Here is a 13,674-nt window from a genome sequence, read left to right as displayed (position 1 = left end):
ACCTGGTGATCACAGTCATGTTGCAAGCTGATGTCTCTGGGGCTTTGGAGTGGGCCTGGCCTTCTGCAGGCACATCCTGTCCCACTCACTAGTTTATTATGTAAAAAGGAACCCATGGATTCTGAATCTGTGCTTTTTAGCTGCCATGTGTCATCATCTTCCTGCTAATGGTCATCCTTTTTTGTTTGTTTGTTTTTTGGTACTGAGGATCGAACTCAGAACCTTGCACTTGCCAGGCAGGCGCAGCTCCACTGAGCTAAATCCCTGGCCCTGATGGTCATCCTTTTGAGGAAGCTGTTGGAAGCTTGAGTCTTTCCTGAGAGGGAAGAATGGGATGTTGATAACATCTTAGCAGATATCTGAGAGACCAGACAGTTTCCTGCACTTCTGTCTTACTTCAAAAGGTCTTAATGCTTAGATGGTGAGAATACCCCTAAACACCTCCTCCCTGTATTCTTTTTATTTGTTTTGTTTTGTTTTTTGAGGCAGGGTCTCCCTTTGAAGTTCAGGCTAGCCCTGAACTCACTATATAGCCCAGGCTAGCGTCCAACTTGAGGTGATCCTCCTGCCTCCACATCCCGAGTGGTGGGGTTACAGGCTTATGCCACCACGCCCAACTCCTCCCTATATTCTTAGTCTTCATCTGCTGTAAGTATGGAGAGAGAAAGCAGAAGGCGAGCTAAATTTGGAGTTTGGGATGGCTGCCTTGGTCTTCAGGGACTGTGTTTATAGTGATTCTTCCCCTGTGTCAAAAATTGGGATCAAAACTCATAGTGGGTTTTGTTGAGGGAAATTAGCAAGGAGAGCAGAAGCAGCAGAGTGAAAGGTTGGACCTGAGAAATGTGTGTTCTTTCCAAAACATATACTTTTCAGGTGCATGTGTCAGCTACCTCCACTCCAAATAAAGACACTAGGTCCCCTTCCGAAGGTCAGTGGGGCAGGAATCACATATCTAGCCTCTCATTTGTCAAATGTAGAGAATTCTCCACTGCCCACAGTATGGAAGACCCCAGACAGGAGCCCACATCTGAACCTTTTTGTTGGAGTGCCCAGTTTTCTTGTTCATTAAAGTGTACTATTTTTCCCATCAAACAGTCAAAGATAACAATGCAATGTGTGTTCAGTATTAAAAGACAAAAATGGGGAAATTTCAATGTATTTCTTGCCAGATTTTCCTACAGTGCTGTGTGTGTGGTGGGGCTGCTTTACATAGTCACAGTATCCTAGTTTATATTCTGTTGCTAATAACACATCACCACAAACTGGGTAAGTTATGAAGAAAAGAGCTTTATTTTGGCTTATGGTTCTGGTCCCAGGTAAAAGGCCCACATCTGGTGATGGCTGCCAAGCTGACAGAATTTCAAGGCAGTATAGGGCATCACATGGCAAAAGACAGGGAGCATGAGTGTTTCTCTTCCTCTTAGAAAGCGGCCAATATTCAGTCATGGGAGTTCACCCTCATGGCCTTCCTTACCTGATCGTAATCTCTTCCCAAAAGCCCCACCAGTCTAAACACTCTAGTCAGATTAGAGATTAAGTGTTATTCCCTGTTACTTCAGAGCAGGGTTTAAACTCCAGCATGAGCTGGGGGACAAACCATGTGCATACTTTAGGCCACACAACTTGTATCTTACTCTTTTCCATTTAACCCAGAGAAGGACTTGTGATATAGTGTTCAGAACACCACACAGCTATCTCATTTCCTCTGTGGGATATCATTGAGTTGCAGGATCATTTGTTTATCATTCTATATTTTGGGACCTGCAAGTTACTGCCTCATAATTTAAGAAGGCAATGAACATCTTTATCTACAAAGTCCTTCCCATAGTTGGTGTTATCACTGGGGATAGACTTCCAGGAGTGGAATTGGAGAGCTCCAGGTATAATCACCTCTAAAGCCCTGAAAGCATATTGCCAGACTGCTTTCCTGAAGGCTTTTGTAGGCGTGGCCAGTGGCATTGGGGGTTTAGAGTATCTTTCCCATGGAGCCCATACCCAGCCGCAAGCAGTTTTGATGGCTAAATGGCTGAGGGCTGTGCCCCCTTTAAGTCCACCATGCTCAGTGTCCAACTAGTGACAATGGCCAAGAAGGGGTGGGTTCATCAAATGTGTCAGTACCTATTGCAGTCTAAGTACCAGCTGTCATTCTACTCAGTTCTCAAAAAGGGCCCCCCAGCTGGTGATTTAGCTCAGTGGTTTCACCACCTGCTGTGCAAGCGCAAGGACCCGAGTTTGATCCCCGGTACCAAAAAAAAGGGGGGGGGGCCCAAGTTTCAAAGGAAGAGACTGAAGCTGACAGAATGTAAATTGTCCAGTATTACATAATCCCGCCACCTCTTCTGTGGACAAGTCAGATGCTGCCTCTAAGAGATGAAGACACTGGGCCAGTGTTACCAGACTGCACAGGCACAAGTTACAGTGGAGAAGGCATGGGGCTGGGAGGGCACACTTCTCAGAGAGTGGGCCAGGGGCTTCTCTAGGGGTTGTAAGCTCACAGGAAAAATCATTCAGGTGAAACTGAGCACTTCAGAATCTCTTCAGTGATGTACAGGGAGGATGGGGCACTGCTCCCCTAGTGGCCAGTCCTACCTGGGTCAAGGCTATACTTAGCTCTGATTAGTTTGAGTGTGGGGCCAGCCCAAGACTAATCTCTGCTTTTGTGTTCTAGGTTTCTGCTAGAATAAGTTCCTGCCCCTAACTTCTTGTGCATTACTCCGTTCCTGGCACCACAGTGATGCCAAATAACAGCCAACAAAGTCCGGCACTCTTTTAAGTGTCTTAGGTACAGTTGTGTGCTGCATGACAATTGGTCAACAACAGCACTCCCTTAAGATCATATTCCCCATTGCCAGGGATTTAGCTCAGTGGTGCTGCACCTGTGTCGCAAGCTCAAGGTCCAGAGTTCAATCCCCGGTACCAAAAAAAAAAAGATCATATCTCCCATTGGCATCATAGCTATCTTAGTTTGTGTTACCATATGCTGTGAACTTCCAACAATGCTTTTTTCATAGCATGTCCAGGTCATTACCCATGCTTGACTGTATTAGTCCATGTAATCTTCCCAATAACCTGTGACATTGGTACAGGTGATGAGACCAAGGAACAGAGAAGTCAAATCTGCCCAGTGTCGAGTGGCAAAGCCTGTTTTCTGAGCCACAGTTCTGGCTCTAGCACCCTTGCCGTTAACCCCAGGAGTAGGCAGAGCAGGGAAGTCCTGGCTGAGTCCACTTCTGGGCTTGGGACTGGGACCCTTTTCCCCTTAGGACCTTAACAGGCAGCTTAAAGTTCTTGGAGGCTGGTCTTCAGTCTTCTCACCTCTAAAGATAGGAAAGCTTGAGAAGGAAGGTTGGAGAGCAAGCAGCAAGAAAAGCTGAGCTTACCAAGGCTGTCAGGATCCTCAGGGATGGATGGGCCAGAATGGGTCCTGTGGGGCCTCTCTGCTAAGGGTACAGGGATGGTGGGATAGGAATGAGGCATGCCTGAGATTTGTGATCAGATTGGTAGCTGGAGCCTGAGTTCCCTCTTCCCTTAGTCACCCTGACCTTGGACACTTCAGCATGTGTCTGTAGCCAGGGTACTTTTAGTGGCATTTGATTTACTCCATATGAAATGTGTATTTAGGGAACCCCCCGCCACCCGCCTGCCCACCACCGGCATACTCAGTGCTTCCGAGTCAGTTTGGGTTGAGGGCTTCACCCCTAACCCACTGATCAGTGTCCACTCCTCGTGTGCCTTCTGTCTTCCAGGTTGATCCCTCGGGACCCACAGTCTCATCATGTCTCACAAAGGACGGCAGAGGTACAGGTGGTGGCCTGACTGGTTGGCGATCTCCCGACAGCTGGATCTCCGGCAATGTGAAGCTTTTGTTTGGTTCCTCTACTCCCCACTCCCAACTCACTTTTTAGTTTTGCCCTTTTTTTCTTTTTCTTTTTTAATTTAAACCATCCAGACTTCCGAAGAACAGAAAGCTATGCTCTTAACAGGCAGCATTTCTTTTAAAAAATTCAGTGTGGACAAAGCATATGTGTTAATTTCTCTGTTGATTTTTACAAGGGGTTAGGGAGCAATTTTGGTTTTGTACTTCATTTTCCCTGTCTTCCTTCCTTTACACGTCTTTTAGTTCTGCTTATAGCGTCTCACTTCCCAGAGAAGACCTGTTACCCCAGAAAGAATTTTGGGGTTTCTCCTGGAATGGGACTTGAAGACATAAGGGCCACCTCCCTAAACCATGTGGGAATTGCTGGACTCCTTGGTGGGCTGGTCCTGGCTGCCTCTTGGGCCTCGGACAGCATCAGAGGCATAGAACCACCAGGAAGAAGACAACCAGGGTTTAGCCAGGAGGATCCCAGAAGGAGGCAGAAATGCCAGTTTGGTTCTCTTGAAGCTGCTGGCGGCCCCAGGCCACAGCAGGACTCACAGTGATGGAAATTGGTCCCCTCTTTTGCCCTCTGTAACTTCGAGCCTGAGGGGGGAGGTAGAGCATGACCATCCCCCACCCCAGCTCCTCAGGCCTTCCATGAGGACTATTGTGCCAAACCTCTGCCTAGGTTACACAGGGTCTTCTTGGGCACCAGCACCACTGTGAGGGAGGCACCCTCACCTCCTGCTTCCTGGACCATCGTCTTCCCAGTGTGCCCTCAGATGACCCTTTTCCTGAACTGGCTGCTGCCGTCTTCTCCTCGCAGTGAAAGTTATACCCTGTGTGCAGGGTCCACAGTGTCACATCCAGTAACAGACACTATCAAGCGCCATCTCCCTTACCCCAGGTGCCCACTCACAACATCAATGTATCTAATGGGAAGAGAAGGACCTGCCCCAAGCAGGATGGGTCAGGCCCACAGAGTCCTGGAGGCTGTTAAGGACCTTTTTGGGTCCTTGCCACTTTAAAGCATCTTGTCCATGACCCCTGCAACCCCACTGCCGCTATCTCTGTTTGCAGCCACCCTTCCACTGACAACGCTATTGTAGCCTTCTTGGCTGCTGCGTTACCTTCTATCTGGATGTGCACCTGGGTGCTCTAGACTTTTTCCAGGTTTTTTACCCTGTTCTGGCTAAGTGGAATGAGGGCATTAAGGAAGGGAAAGGAATGGTTTGTGTTCGTTTTTGTTCTTTGTTTTGATGGGGATGTGGTTGGAGGGTATTTCGGTTAGTGTGTGACCAAAGGAGGAGATCTTCTCAAGTAGCAGTCCTGTAGTTCTGGGAGTGTGTGTGGGAGAGACCAACCCAACATCACACCCTATTTGTCCATTCCCACTCCAGCCTTCTCAGGCCCTAGGCAGCAAGGCTCTTCCCTTTACCTGGGCAGATGGCTGACGCCTGTCCACAGGGCCCAACAGGCTGCAGGTGGTAACAGCCCTTCCCTCCCTAGGCTGATAAACCATGATGGCCTGTCTCTTGCCTCCTCCCTGACTTCCCAGGAAGCCTCCTGAGTGTACTCTGAGTTGCAGCTTGGAGGGTTGGGGCAGCAGTGTTCCTTAATTGTAGTGTGTGTTCCTGTTTGACCCCACAACCCTGTCCTCCCTTGGGGCAGCTGTCTGTGTACTGAGCATATGGGAAAAACAGTCTCCAAATTTGGTGCCCCCAATACTCTAGAATCCTTGGTGAGGGCTCGGGCCTAACAAGTCACCTGCTTTTTGTCTCTCAATTTCTCCTGCTCTGCCAAGTCTCTGAGCTCTGTCTGAATAAGGTCTTGAGGCTGTAGTGCTTCCTTTGGTACATCCTGCAGGTCTTGGTGGGCAGCCTGATAAGGGGAGTCTCTTCCCTGTGCTCTTACCCTCTGGCACTCCCAGCCTGCTCCTGCTGGGTAGCAGGACCTCTTGCCTAGCTCAAACGAGGGCAGCTCTTTAGCCTCAAGTGCCAGTCCCTCTTCTCTCCTGCTCTCTCTACTCTGTCCATTGCAGGCACCCAACCAGCCAGGTGGAACCTGGCTCTGCACACAGGCCGGCTCTACCATGGTCAGGGGTCATCCTTGGGTCAGCCACTCTCCTCCCTCCCCTGATGGGATCAGCTTCCCTTTCTGTTGCTTCCTCTTTCTGCCTCTGCCTACCTGAGTCTGCCTGCCTGCTGCTCTATGGGGCATCATCTCAGCACCACTAAGTTTGTTAGACTTAGTTCTAAACAAGTTCTAGGAGTTAGCAAACCTTGTGACAGCAGTTGATCATTTTCTTCTCCTTGTGTCTATGAAAAGGATGTCCTGCTGGAGGGACTGCCTTGTCCTCAGGCCGCATGGGTCTGGACTTGTGTCCCCCATCAGAGAGAGGAATCAGTGGAACAGATCATAGTGCCTTATTCCATTGTCGTCCCCCCAACCACCCCCACCACACCTGGCTCAGCTGGAAGTGGGGCTTCCTTCTCACTTGCACTCTCCCTCTCCATCCACAGATAGCCACAGGGGAAGGATGACCCTCAGCCCCCCCCCACCCCGCTTCCTGAGGGCTGTAACCAGGCATACATCCCCCACCCACTCCAGGACACTCTAGTTAGCAGCTTTAGCCTAGGACAGAAAAGCTGCTGCAGATAGGTGCAGTCTGCCTCTTCCTCCCCAGCACCCCTCCTCTCTGCCTCTTACCTCTAGTCAGGAGGTTGCCACTGTCTGCTTCTTCTAGACTGGCTCCATCTGACCCCCTTCAGGGCACTGGGGACTAAGGATACAGGCCTTGGCCTGGTCTCTCCCTGGGCCTTGGGACAGGTCGCGGAACTCTTTCCTCCAACCCTGAAGGGGATTGCCCTCCATGACTGCCTTTCTGAGGGAGTGTACTAAATGTTTACTTAAGAAATACCCTGTTTACAGCTGGAGAAGTGGCCCACACTGGGTGGAGAGGTGACCCTGGACAGGGCCTGGCCTCCTTTAGGGCACTGCCAGTGGTTCCCCTAAAGGGAATAAAAACAGAAGCCTAGGGTGGGGGCAAAGGCCTTATTTCACTTCCTCTGCTCCCTGACCCTGTGGTGCTAAGACCACCGCCCACCTTCCTTCTGGCCTTGCCCCAGACATTCCCCATCTCTCATTCCCTTCCAAGATTCTTAGCTCCTTAACATATCACTTGTCTCCTATCCTAAAAACCAATGTTTGGAGCAATAAGATTATTATTTTTGTTTGAATCTTTTTCTAAGAAAAGGAAAAGAGCTGGCGCTGTGGGAAATTTTTAAGCTATTGGCTGTTTACCTTTATAGAAGACAGAACTTTAAAGGACGGCCATCTGGGTTTTAGCCTCAGGGCACCTTTTGGAAACAGGCTGCTGCCCCCAATTGCCCTTGCCTTGCTCCTTGCTGCCCCTTCCAGCCCTGCCCACCAAGCTTGATTGGCCATCCCTTCTACAGACACCCCTCCTCTTAACACCTAGAGGCACTGGTGGCTCTTGCTCCAGATGGGTCTATTGGTTATCCTCCTGAGGGTACCTGGCAGTCTTTACACAAACAGCTACTGTGCCTCTGAGGCCTGGCAACCTCAGAACAGCTATGCCTCACTACTTGGCTCTCCAGGGCCCCAGAAGCCCAGGGCTACTGCTTCTGTCCCCTCCCATGCTGAGCTATGGTGGCCTTCGGATCAGCACAGGTCCATCTCATATCCTGCCTTGCCTTGTCTTGAGGGCAGGGGGCTGTTGCCTAAAAATATGTTCCCAAAGAGTAACCAGTAGGAGCAACATTGGCATCCACAGCCATCACCACAATGAGTCCACTGCCATGGATTGCCCAAGGGCTGCTAGGATTACAGAGGGTATCAGAAGGAGACCCCACACATGTTTTCCAGAGGCCAGAGGAGAAAGGGAGCTTATTTAGGGACATCTTGTGGCCCAGAGGTGTCTTTCCATCAGAGCAGAGGATATTTTACTGACTTCTTAACATTCATTGGGACAGTCTTGGGTGTGAGAGAGTTTTAAGCCAGGCACAAAGTTAGTTTCAAATACTAATTAATCTATTTTTCTTTTCTTTCTTTCTTTTTTTTTTTGGCACAGAAGCTGGTAATCTAGGACCTATGTGTGAACAACTTTATAAGAATATTTTTTGTACTTGGTTTACTTGGGTTGGTATGATACATTATATTTAAGTTCCTTGAACACTGTGGATCCCCCTAATGTGTATGAATGACTGAGGCTTTGTAAATTAAGGGACGTTTGTGTGAATAAAGTTATTTGATGGGGTTGAAGAAGCCATATGTGATTTGAAAATGAGTGTTTTGTGATTTTGTTGCCACCTGTTAGGGCAGATAAACCAGTCCAAGCTCACAGCACGTCTTTACAGTCACCATTGGTAGGTCTCATGAGGGAAAAGGATGTTCTTTGCCTCAGTGTTTTGTGCCTGAGAAATTGCTTTATGGCCCTCAACCAGTCTTCCCATTCTACATCTAAGAAATGGGCACCTGTCTAAAATTGAGCCACTAGTACCTGGGGGCATCCAGGATCGAGATTAAGCCAGATCTGTTCTTCCAGGGCCCGTGCAACCATGGGCGGCCCCTCCTCCAGTCAGCTCCAAGGCCCTTTCAACCCCAGATCTACCTGTTTCAACCCTGAGAAATTTTTAACAGATATGACAGGTCTCCACCACACCAGCAGAGTAGGAGTCCATTTCTGGAAAATGGGCAGAACAACTCTGAGGACTGAGGTGGGAGCGTCCATGTCCCCAGAGCAAAGGGTCTGATATAGCCAGGCCACAGTGATTGGATTGGGAGTGGGGAAAAGAGCACACAGCCCATCTCCCTCTGCCTGGGCCAAGAAAAGTCACATTCTGTGAAGAAAAAGGACTGGAATTTGTTAAGAACCATCCACCTCTTTTACCTCTACCATACTGCCTGGTAGCTGTGATGTGTGCCCCTCTACTAATGAGGAAATTGAGTGAGTACATGGGGACTGGGAAGAACAGACTTATGTCACTTACCAGCTGGGGCAGGCAGCACTGTCACAGATTGTTTCCTCTTGTAATGTAGAGTTGATGGTAGCTATCTTCAGAGTTATCAAAGGCTAAAGAAAAACCTAATACTGGGCCCAGCACATCATAGACTCCCAGCAAATGAATTTGAGATATCCTTTTCTGAAGAGTTGCTTGGGATTCTCCTGGAGTCCAGGGAATGTTAAGGCTGACTTTCCCGGCCCTGTGTAGCTTTGGTGAAGCCCACCTGTCAGAAGGGTTGACATTTGATGTGGAGGTACCCCCTACCCCATTCCAGGCCTTTCCTGAGGAGAGACCTGTGAGCCCAGGAAAATCAAACCACAGGAGGATGGAGTCAGGATTTTGGAATGTGTTAGCTAGAGGCAAAGATAAGATAGGCTTCCTGCCTAATCCTGGAGTGAGCAAGCTACATTCCCAGCCTGGGGTTTGGGGTCCAGTGGCTGCTGGGAAGAAGCTTCTTGCTGCCCTTACTTTAGATAGTAACCTAGAGCTTGAAGAAGACAAGTTTTGTTTTTGATTAACAGGTTTATTGAGATAATTCACTCTGGAAATGTACAAATCAGTTGTGCAGCCATTACCATGATCTAATTATAGAACATTTCTGTCACCTTAGAAACACATGCCCATTAGCAGACACTTCTAAGTTTCCCCACCCACTACCTTACACATACACCTGCCCCTGCAGCCATTGATCTTTATGTCTATAGGCTGGTCAGTTTGGGACTTTGCCTATAAATGGAATTCAACATATAGCCTTTTATAGCTGGATTCTTTCATTTAGTTATGTTTTTGAGGCAGTCTTGCTATGTAGTTCAGGCTGACCTTGAGCTCACTATATTGCCCAGGCTGCAATCCTCCTGCCTCAGCCTCCCAAGTGCTGAGATTACAGGTGTGTGCTATAATGCCCAGCTTTCATTCCTTTTTTTCCCTTAATATTCCACTGTATGACTATATCACATTTTGTCCATCAGTTGATGGTCATTTGGACTGTTCACTTCTTAGCTATTAGGAATCATATTGATGCAAACATTTGTCTATAAATTTTGTGTTTTCAGTTTCCCTGGGCTGCTGAGTTATTTGGTCACTTTTTTTGTTTTTTGGCCACATTTTCACCATTGTACATTCCCACCAACAGTGCTTTTGCCATATATTCTTTTTTTAGCCAGCCTGGTGGGTGTAAAGTGGTCACAGCTTACAGATGTCTGCTTTCTTGTATAAGTAGTGGTGAATTGGAGAATAGCCCACTGATGTTTTAGATTGTAAATTCAGTCAATGATTGATCCAGTAAGTATGAGGAGCACAGCCTATACCTAGCAGAATTAACACAGTCTGCCTCCGCCGTTGACCAGCCTTTAACCTTGAGGTAGGTCACCTTTCTGACTAAATTTTCTCATCGATAGTAATAACTATCCAGTCCATGGAGTGGTGGGCACTACTTCAGGGAGCATTTCCACCTACCCCAGTGTCCCAGGCACTGTGGGATTAGGGCAGGGCTCCAAAGTGAAGTGGCTTGGAGGAGCTCACAGTGTTGAGTTTGGGCTTGGGTGGTGTAGAACTGCCATAGGATATGGCTCTGTGTGCTGAGTGTCAGGCTCCATCCGTGAGGACAAGAGGTGTGTCACCCAGATCCTTAAGGGAATAATCTGGAACACTGAACTATGCCAGTGGAATGGTTCTCATGAATCCCCATGTAGCCCACTTCGGCTGTCCTTCCAGCACCAGCTCCTGGTTTTTTTGATAAATACCTGCTCTGAGCCACCTACTCCCTATCAGCCAGGAACTTGGCCCAGAAGAGGCACTTGACAGGTGCATCAGCATGGTAGCTGGCCTGAGGAGGGTGAACTGCAGGGGCCATGGTGCCCAGAGAAAATAGGGACAGAGGAGGTAAAGAGGAGACTAGAGGAGGGGAAGTCTGAAGGACCATCCTGAGTCCACCACTCCGCCTGACCTGACCCTTGCCTTCCCCAGCCAGGCTGCAGCCTCTTTGGCAGCCTGCTTACCACCTGATGTTCAGAGATCTTTGCTTCAGGGAAGCCCTGCCTGAGGACCCACAGGAGGTCCAATGGTTCAGTCTCCACAGAGATCTTTGAAATCTGTAGAACAGATTATACCGTGCCCCAGGTCACTCTGGAGACTTAACTGCACTTAAGGTATCATCCAGACACCTGTCCTTGGCCTGTGATTGTTCTCCATCTGCCGCTCCTTACTCCTCAGGCTCACTTCCCACCTAGCACCCACCCCCACCCCCTGGCTCTGCCCCCAAGCCATCTTGTCTTTCTTGGACAGAGGACAGTTCCATCCCAGGGCCTTTGCACTGCCTGGAATGCATCAGTACTTCACTGCTTCAGACAGGTCTTTGCTCATGGCACCTGAGAGACCTTCCCTTGCCCCTTTTGAAGAAATGCCTCCCATCACTACCTCTTTCACATACTTTATTTTTATAGCATTTATCACTAGCATAAAGTTTTCTATATTATGCACACCTATATAATTTATATACATGTGGGTATAATCTACAGAGAGATGGAGGTAGATACAGATAGGGCTCTAAGTAGATGGACAAGAACCCATTCAATCAGAGCATACCCCATGGCCAAGTGAAGGGAACTTACTTGCGGGCCCACAGGGCAGAGGACAATTGCCCCTGCCTGGCCTGCACCTTCCTCCATTCCTGAGGCTGTCAGGCCCCTTCATTCCTGACAGCTTCTGAGAAGCATGGATGAAAGCAGCTACTGGAGAAGAAAATCATCAGGCATGGATAATTACATTATTGGAATTTGATTTCATCTGGATGAAGAATCAACAAACGTTTTCTATCAAGCATCAAAGAGTAAATATTTCAGGCTTTACAGACCCTGGGGTCCATTATAGCTCCTCGGCTCTGCTGCTGGAACACAATAGCCATAGAGAGTATGCAAACAAATGAGCAGCTGTGGCCAATAGAACTTCATTTATGGACACTGACATTTGGATTTCATCTAATTTTCACCAGTGTCACAAAATAGTATTCTGTTCTTTCACAATGTAAAACCGCATGCTAGAGTGGTCTAGGGCTTCCGTGAGCAGAGCCTATGGTGGACAGTGCAGCCTATAATAGGGCCATCTCAGGGACTTGGTCTCATATCAGGTACATAGGGGTGAATGTGAGGCCATCCGTGTATTAGTGATGAACAGGATCACGCCCAGAGGTTCTGCTTCTTCAGGTGAGAAAGTACAGAGTACGGAGATGGATGATACCCACCATCTGACACAGTCATGAGTCTAGAAGCAACAGCAAAGTATAAGAAAGCAAATGGAAGAGAAGTCAAGAAACCCATATCCAGATCCATCGTGGCCTGCCAGCTGTGGGAATATGACATGCTCTCTCCTGGGCCTAATAATGTTGTAGATTCTGGAATAAGAAGAGTTTGGAATACTTCTTTTTTACTTCTTGGAGTCTTGTGACCTTGAGCATGTTACTCCCTGAGCCTCAGTTTCCTTATCTTTAAAATGATGGGCTGGGGATTTAGCTCAGTGGTTTTGCTGCCTGCCTTGCATGCTCAGGGTTCTGAGTTCGATCTCTGATACCAAAAAAAAAAAAAAAAAAAAAAAAAGACATTGTTTTTTAGCCAGGGATTTAGCTCAGTGGTTCCACCACCTGCCTTGCAAACGCAAGGTCCCAAGTTCAATCCCGGTACAGGGGGGGAAAAAAAAAGCCTTATTAAAATGATAACAATACCAGTATCCACTTAATGGATTTTTCTGAGAATTAATGAGATAGTGCATATATGTTACGTAACAGTACTTGGAATGCAGTAAGTTATCCATAAGTGCTATTGTTGAGTCTTTTTAAAGCAGAAAGACATCTAGTGAGATTCTCTTCAAATACAAGGGCTGTAAGTTCAGTGTCTTTTATCTCCCAGAATGCTCCACTCCATGATCAAGTCTCCAAGAAGTTCTGTTTGTTTGTTTTTTTGGTACTGGGGATCGAACTCGGGACCTTGTGCTTTCGAGGCAGGCTCTGGAACCACTGAGCTAAATCCCCGGCCCAAGAAGTTCTGAAATAAGAGCTATTTCTCAAGCTTCTTGGATCACTGATGCTTCCACAATGAACACTTACCAACACCTCCCAATACTAATGTTTGGGGACAAATGGAGGGCACTTTGAGAGATACTGCCAAGGTCATCTTTGCAGGTCTAAGATGCTGATTCCCTTTTGTGAGATTTAGCTGTCCCATCCTCTTCCTTTTGCAAAAGCCTTAAATAATTGCTCCTGCTTGATCTACTGGTTCCTTGAGGGTAGACCAGAATATGAGGAATTTAATAACCATGGTCTGGGTCCCCTGCCAAAAATGCTGGAGGGCTTTAGGCCCAGACAACTTAAATGTGGTAAGAACAATGAGAGCAGTTGCCCAGCCACCAGAGTAAGGACATTGCCAAAACTTGTGCATTCTTGGTTCCCACATTCTCAGGGCCCAGCTGGCCTCCAGCTAGTGTTTACCTAGCACCCAGCACATGTAATTAGCCTTCTGCTGGGAGATGCCTGCAGTTCAGTAGTTCCCAACACAGGCTTAACCATGAGGCTGCCTGGGTTCAGGTCAAGTTGCTGTACCATTTTAGGACTCAGGCTTCTTATACATAAAATGAGGATAATAACTTCACCTGTGTCTGTGAAGGTTAGGTACTGCTGCAAAAGCCATAGACCTCAAACAGCAACAGCTGGAACAGGACAGAATCTGGTTTCTCCTTCACCTGAAACAAGAGAAGGGCTACCATATAGATTACATAAAGTCAGCAGGGATCCCATCTCCT

At 47.9% G+C, this 13,674-nt stretch overlaps 1 protein-coding gene and 1 long non-coding RNA gene across 4 annotated transcripts in view; one reads left to right on the top strand and one right to left on the bottom strand.

Moving 5' to 3' along the window:
• Stk35 (serine/threonine kinase 35) overlaps positions 1–13,674 on the top strand; it is an 85,658-nt gene that overhangs the window by 35,601 nt on the left and 36,383 nt on the right. The window contains exon 4 of one of the 3 annotated variants that reach the window (XM_004840666.3): positions 3,747–8,165. The exons of the other annotated variants lie outside the window; for them this stretch is intronic. The gene's annotated coding sequence lies outside the window, so the exon portion shown is untranslated. Of the gene's footprint in view, positions 1–3,746; positions 8,166–13,674 lie in introns of those variants that run through there. 3 annotated transcript variants of the gene reach the window in all.
• Positions 9,186–13,674, bottom strand: part of LOC147824686 (uncharacterized) — a 104,359-nt gene continuing 99,870 nt past the window's right edge. Inside the window, exons 3-4 of the long non-coding RNA XR_015441994.1 lie at positions 13,525–13,614; positions 9,186–12,144 (exon numbers count right to left, since the gene is read on the bottom strand). This is a non-coding gene — a long non-coding RNA (uncharacterized LOC147824686). The remainder of the gene's footprint in view (positions 12,145–13,524; positions 13,615–13,674) is intronic.

This window comes from Heterocephalus glaber, unplaced genomic scaffold (genome assembly GCF_053883595.1).
Source record: "Heterocephalus glaber isolate CG9 unplaced genomic scaffold, H.glaber_assembly_v1.0 deba00001532, whole genome shotgun sequence".
NCBI classification, from domain to species: domain Eukaryota; kingdom Metazoa; phylum Chordata; class Mammalia; order Rodentia; family Bathyergidae; genus Heterocephalus; species Heterocephalus glaber.
Note: the sequence above shows the minus strand (reverse complement) of the source record. Positions and strands in the feature narration are given on the sequence as shown.